Here is a 7615-nt window from a genome sequence, read left to right as displayed (position 1 = left end):
CCGAAAAAGCCGTTCCCCATGGAGCTGTGCCGCTTTCTATGTCCAAAAGAATGCTGAAATAGGAAAGAGGTGTTCCCAGATTAGTTATCAATTACAATCCCCTCAATGAAGTTCTTCAATGGATCAGGTATCCCCTGCCCAATAAAAAGGACCTAATCCAACGACTCGTTCATGCAACCGTTTTTTCAAAGTTTGATCTCAAGTCAGGATTTTGGCAAATCCAAATTGCTGAAAAAGATAGATATAAAACAGTTTTCACGGTTCCTTTTGGCCATTACGAATGGAATGTGATGCCTTTCGGATTAAAAAATGCCCCTTCAGAATTTCAAAAAATTATGAATGATATTTTTATTTGATCTTACGAATTTTTCAATTGTTTATATTGATGATATACTAATATTTTCTTCTTCTATAGATGCTCATTGGAAACATCTCAATGTCTTTGCTCAAACCATCAAGCATAATGGATTAGTCCTTTCTTTATCAAAGTTAACTTTGTTTCAGACCAAGATTAGGTTCTTAGGTTTCCAGATCCACCAAGGAACTGTCATCCCAATCAACAGATCCATCCAATTTGCTGATAAATTCCCTGATGAAATTAAAGACAAAACCCAGCTTCAAAGATTTTAGGGTGCCTAAATTATCTCTCTGAGTTTTTTAAGGATCTTTCCCTTCTTTGTGCTCCACTACGCCAAAGATTAAAAAAGTCCCCTCCCCCATGGTCCGATGAGCATACAAAAACAGTCAGAATCCTTAAAAGCAAAGCAAAAAACCTTCCTTGCCTATCTATTGCTGATCCAGAAGCCTTCAAAATTGTGAAAACTGATGCATCTGAATTAGGATATGGAGGTATCCTAAAACAAAAAACAGGTGACAAGGAACAACTAGTTCAGTTCGCCTCTGACACATGGAACTAAGCACAACAAAATTACTCTACAGTCAAAAAGGAAATTTTATCTATAGTTTTATGCATTTCAAAATTTCAAAGTGACTTACTAAATCAAAAAATTTTGGTTCGTGTTGATTGCCAATCTGCAAAAACTGTTTTAAAGAAAGATGTTCATAACATAGCCTCAAAACAAATTTTCGCCAAATGGCAAGCTATTCTTTCTGTATTTGACTTTGATATTGAATATATAAAAGGAGAAAACAATTCTCTTCCTGATTTTCTCACCAGGGAATTTTTGCAGGGAAAAACAGGAGCTTAGGGGTGGTTACTATGCCTCCCAAGACAGGTAGAGGAGCCTCAGTTGCAAGCACAAAATCCCACAAAACAAAAGATGCATATGCTCAATCATCCTCTTCTCAGAACCCTTCCAAAAAAACCTGGTATGATAAAGTCGAGGAAGATGAAGAAGTTATGTGTGCTAGTCCATCTCCATTAATTACAAACCAGTTTTCAGCCCTAACCACAATTCCCCAACATGTCATAGACATGTCCCCAATCCAGTATGACCCCATCCAAGCATACTTACAATCCCAACAACCAGTTTTTCCTCCCCTTCAAAAAACTTATGCTGCAATTTCTTCAGCATCAGATAAACAAATTTCCTCAAGATCTGTTTCACAGCAAGTGATGGTCAACAATCCCACTCTCAAAAAATCTCGTTATTTTCAAAAAACCAAATTCATCAACCATTTGTGTGGTTGAAAAAGAACTTTTTAACCAAAACCCAGTTTTACTTTCTCAAAATTATTTTGTCAAAGGTTTTCATTATCCAACATCAGATTTTCGGAAAACACAAAATTTTTATGAGTTTATTTTAGTGGACACTGATTCCATCAAAATTCGAACTCATTCAAAACCAGGTGATGAGTCTTTCATTTCTCACACCACATGTACCATTCAAAAAGTCCTTACTCCAACAGCCTGGGGTAAAAACATCAATGCTTCGAGGCAATTCTCTCAGCCTCGCAACCCTCAAACTTTCAATTACTGGGACTATCAGGATGCCTGGTACAATACCTTTTATTTCCAAAATCAGGATTATAGCCATTCCTGGCTTCTCCTTTTCCAAAAGAATTTCAATCTAAATGTCCCCAGATGGTTCATTAACTGGTGGCATATGTTTGGTCCCTGCCAAGAAATCATCCCTGAAACGGTGTCCAAGGGATTTTCAATTTTCAATGAAAAATTCCATGCTCCTCCTGAGCTTTCCAAATTTCCCAAATCATTCTTATTGTTTGCAAATTTTGCATTGTCATGGATAGTTCTATGGCAATTCCAAATCCTCAAAACCCCTTCTAATCTTCCTCTTCTAGGAAGGATTTTCAAAGTCAAATGGTGGGACCAATTCTCTATCAAAGATGTTACTCCAGAAGCAATTTCTGAATGGTTCTCAAAGCACCCTGCAATATCATGTTCTGGCTTAGGAGAGTCTTCGGCTTTCCTCCTATCCAAAAGCCAGGCCCAAGCAAAGCTTTCTTCAGCAAAATCCCAAGATGGGTATGAAGCCTTCCTCATGGAAGCTCTAGCCCAAGTCAATCCCATAGCCTTCTCAAAATTGGGCTCCAACAAAAGTGAAGGCTCAAGTTCTTTCCATGGTTCCCAAACAGATCTGGCCCAACCCAATGAAGATGACTGTTTTGGTATTTTTACCCAACAACTCCAGTAAACAATATTCTCAAAAATCATCATTTTATTTTAAAAAAGTTTCTGACCTCGGTCATTCAATGCCGCTGCATAGCAAAAAAAAAAAAAAAAAAAAAAAAAAAAGGGCAAAAACTACAGTTTAAAATTTTATTCAACAGTTCTCCATTTTCAGGCTTTTAGCACCTTTCGGTGTTCATGACAGACAAGCTTTTCAAAAAAAGGAATCCAAGGCAAGTCAGTGGCCATCACCTCAATTCAGCCTTTCAGGCTTTGCAAATGGCTTCCAGCATCATTCAGAAGACATCACCTCAAATCAGCCTTTCAGGCTTTGCACATGGCCTCCTACTGCATCCTTATCTCCAAGGAATCCAAAGCTCCCCAAGGCTCCTTCGAGGCCCTATAAATAACAGCTCCTCAAGACATTGGAGGCAGGCTCATTTTCAAGTTTAGATTTTAGTTTCCGTTTCAGAAGTTCTTAGTTTAAATTGTAATTTTTAAGTTTAAGTCTTTAGTTTTACTTCATCCAAGGAGCTCGGCTCAGAATAAAAGTGTTGTATTCAAAGATCAAAGTTGTAAGTTCCATATTTTAATCAAAAGTTCTTCAAAGTTATTCATGTTCTGTTGTTAATTTGCATATTTCCATATATATATTATTTCGTTGATTATTTAAAAAATAAATAAAAAATCCTCTTGAACACCCAAACTGCAAACACGCCATTATATCAAAACACATAGAGACACACACACACACACACACCTCAGTGCTGTGAAGAATGTGTGTGTGTGTGTGTGTCTCTATGTGTTTTGATATAATGGTGTGTTTACAGTTTGGGTGTTCAAGAGGATTTTTTATTTATTTTTTAATCAGTGCTGTGAAGAATGTGTGTGTGTGTGTGTGTCTCTATGTGTTTTGATATAATGGCGTGTTTGCAGTTTGGGTGTTCAAGAGGATTTTTTATTTATTTTTTAATCAGTGCTGTGAAGAAGATGGTGAACAGTGAAAAATATTTAATTGTGACTCTGTCGGATTGCCAACTGGAGCAAGAGAGATAAATAGACGATGACGACTCCGTCGGATTACCAACGCGTCGGCGAGCTTGATTTTGTCATTGAACTTTGCTAAATCCCAATTTCTTGTTTTGGTATTATATTGGGTTTTTTAAAATTTAATTCCTAGGTGTCATATGATTCAAATTCTCATCTTGATTTTCTGTAGAATTTATCAGAAACCAACTGGAGCATTACCCTATGCTCCACAGTTCTCCTTCCTAGGTTTGGCCATGGAGAGTTTTGTGATGGATTTGCTTGGTGATTGTGAAAAAATATTCATGGGGTTTTGCGATTGGGTACGTTTTCGATTGGATTTTGCAAATCAATTCTTGTGATTGGGTTTGGTGAGGGGTTGAGAATTTTGCGATTTGGTTTGCTTGTGATTGGGGTTGAGAATTATGCCGCCTGTATCACCAATTCCCGAAATTGGAGCTGCCACAGTGGAGCCACGGCGACCGGTGGTGCTCGTGGATTCGCAAAAGAGAGGATTCTTACTTGTCCACAGCTTGATGGCCTGCGCCGAGGCAGTCCAAGAAGACAATCTCAAGCTCGCCGACGCGCTGGTGAAGCACACAGGGTTGTTAGCGATGTCGCAAGCCGCTGCGATGAGAAAGCTCACGAACTACTTTGCTCAAGCCTAGCTCAGAGAATCTACAAAATTTACCCTCATCGTAGCATCAGCGCCTTCGCCGGAATTGCGTCATCATTCCGGATCCTTAGTTTCTCGTCACCAAGCATAATGATACATGGTTTACGTATGAACAAAAAGGGTGTTATAGTCTTTTAACTATCATAAGGGCTTTTTTGTCATTTAATAAAAAGAAATCCATCACGTGACAGGCAGGGGTTTAAAATTTAATCTCCGATCGCCGGATTGGGTAAATTTTAACCAATAAGATAGTTTAAGGGGGTTTTCTGTTAATTTAGAAATTCAAGGGGATTTTGTAATCATTTAGGTATAATTGAGGGGGGTTTATTGCACTTTACCCTACAAAAAATCTGAATAATGACAAATCTGAGGAAGAATCGAAGTACCGTGGTGTAGCCCACTCCACCACAGCACGCACCTTCTCTTGGAGCTTATCTGTAAGCAACAAAATTGACATAAATAGTTATCTTTTAGAGTTTAAGTTTATTAATTTATCATTATCCCACTAGTTATTTCATTAACTATCATACATGTTACTCCCTTCATTCCAAGTTAATTATTCTGTGTAAGTAACGAATTTCAAAATAAAACACTTAAATTGAGGCGATGGTAATATATATAAGAAGCAAGATACTACCACAGTACCTCAGTTGAAAAATAAACTACAGTGTCTCTTGAACAAATTTAATCAATTATTAGATCCCAATGTAGAGCTCAGCTTTACTTTTGTAGACCCTCCGACTTTTTATCAATTTATTTATTTATTTATTTATTTATTTTCTATAGGGAATACCAATGGAGGCAACTTGTATAATAAAGTAATATGTACAGTGTAAGATTGGACTAAAGACAAAAGACCCAACCCAAACAAAACCCCAAAAGAACTTATTAGGCCCAAGGCCCCATCCCAAATTAAGATTATCTGTCACATTTGAATTTCGAATAGCAGTTAGGGCTTAATAGAAATGGTGGGTTCTGATGGGAGATCCCATTCATGTGCAATTCTGGACGAGCAGATGGATCGTTTAAATTGCAGAGGAGGAGCCTTGCTTTGACGCCGATCGATTACTTGGATGTCGCTCCTTTGAAGAGTCTGGATTTCTGTTCTTCCCAAATATGGCGGATGGTTGCTCTGACGGTGAGCTTCGAAACAGTGTTGGGAATGATCTTCTAGTTCCTTCCAGTGATGGGAGGAATGGAGGAATTTCCATTTGGAGAGAATCCGGGAACACCATAGACAAGCCCCTTCATGGCCCATTTGTTGCAAAGCTTCTCAATGACTTGTTTGGCATCCATGTTGTTGTTGAGCATCATTCACTTGCTTTCAAATTCGCCATCCAAAAGGTACCCAATTCAGCATTTTTTTTTTTTTTAAATTGTGGACTCACTTGTTACGTATCTTTTATACTCTTAACCATATAATATGCTAAGAATTGATACATTGAGAGTCCAAAATGTTCCTTCAAATAAGAGCGTGAGTGTGGTAATTGCAGAGGGAAAATACCATGACTGACCACTGCATACTGGTCAAGGGTGGCAAATAATTTTCCTTCCATTGACAACTCTAAATCTAATCAACTTGGCAGCATTGTGTCTCAGCTGGGGCAGCTTTCTCCAACTCCAAGTGCATCTTTGAGGTATTTTTACTGACCATAATTTCTTGTTTTTGATAAGTATGTGTGCACCCATTTTGACCATATGCCTTGTGGATTATTCAATTTTAGTAGACATAGGAACTTAGAAATGGATGCCCTGCATAGGATAGATTTGATTAACTGACGTCTGCCTGCATAGGATAACCGCCTGATAGCCCAATGTTGTATTCTTGCAGTGATTTTGTTAACAAGAACCCTTCAAGCAGTAGCTTTGAGGCCAGGGCAACACCCAAATGTCTGATTGGTAGGGAGCCCTTCTCAATTCCAATGAGGGAGAGAATGGAATATTAAGTTTGAGAGTCGGTGTTAGAGACAAGTACTGAACTTTTTGCTTTATTAATGGAAAGACCTGATAGATTAGAAAGCAAGTCAAATGCTTGTTTGAGAGTGGAAACAGATTGAATATATCCATGGGAGAAAAGAAGCAAGTCATCAGCAAAGGAAAGGTGGGTGATTCCCAGTTTCTTACACCTCCAATGGAACTTGAAAGGGTTGAAGGAGGTAAAGTTTTGAACATGAAGACCTCCATGGCTATAACAAATAGGAAAGGGGGTAGGGGATCCACCTGTGTGAGACCTTGGAGACCTTTGAAACTTTTTATCATTCCTTTAGCTGGGAAGGATTCATCCTGATTTCATTTTCCATATCCATCAAACAACGCATAGGAAGTGGACAGTGTTATCTTCCTTTTACACATTAATTTATATGGTGTTTGGTGCATGACCCAAGTGGTAGACTCATGATCTCTTCAGAGAGAGAGAGAGAGAGAGAGGTGGGGGAGGAATTAATAGGTAATTGTTTCACTACCGAAAACCAATTCAGAAAGTTGCTTCACTAGGCTGGTTATATTTAATAGGTAATTGTTTATAGGTAAGTGACATGCTTTAAAATAATTTAGGTGCACCATATTTTAATAATTTCTTGCCTTTTCTGAACTCATTTGTATGCCACTTTAGTTATCACTATAAGAAGTTGGATGTTGCCTCTGTCGAGTGGTTATGAAGTTTTCTCAAATATCTACTTTGAATAGTTGATGGGGTCTTTTCTATTATCAAATATATTAAAATAGGAGATTATTATGTTTGACTGAAGTATTTTACGATGAATGGAATTCAAATTCCATAAAATTCTAAGAGAATTAGAAACAATAATTAGGAATGTATATGTGGGATGGAACTGAAATCTCTACTTTGTAACTTGAGGGATCTAAAGGTTAAAAGGTGGTGTTACGTGTGTTTGACAAAGTGTGTTGGCAATTCATATTACGGATACATTTATGCATCTTTCCCAGTCTCTTTAGGATTGCTACGGATCGGCATGCTCTGGTTGCCGAATGCTATAGGTTGCATTCCTAGTTTATTGCAGCGTGGTGCTTGTATGTTGTAACCTATAACCACATATTATATTCAGTAGAGATCAGAGAAGGCATGGCAAGCTAAGGCAAATGAAATCTGGGGAAGTTATTAGATGAAGCCTAAACTACAGTCTGAAGTAATTCGAAGATCTTTAGAAAGAGTTAGATCTTGGGGATTTTTTATTTTACATCATATGCTAAATATTTTGGCTGGATAGAGACTTAGATGTGTAACAAACTCGGTAATGAAAATTTTATAAGGAGAAAGGATGAATTATGCAGAAAGATGGGGAGATGAAGAGTTCTATAACGAA

This window comes from Cornus florida, unplaced genomic scaffold (genome assembly GCF_030987335.1).
Source record: "Cornus florida cultivar Cherokee Brave unplaced genomic scaffold, ASM3098733v1 CherokeeBrave_3.0.0_Hap2_Chr03, whole genome shotgun sequence".
Taxonomy (NCBI): Eukaryota; Viridiplantae; Streptophyta; class Magnoliopsida; order Cornales; family Cornaceae; genus Cornus; species Cornus florida.
Note: the sequence above shows the minus strand (reverse complement) of the source record.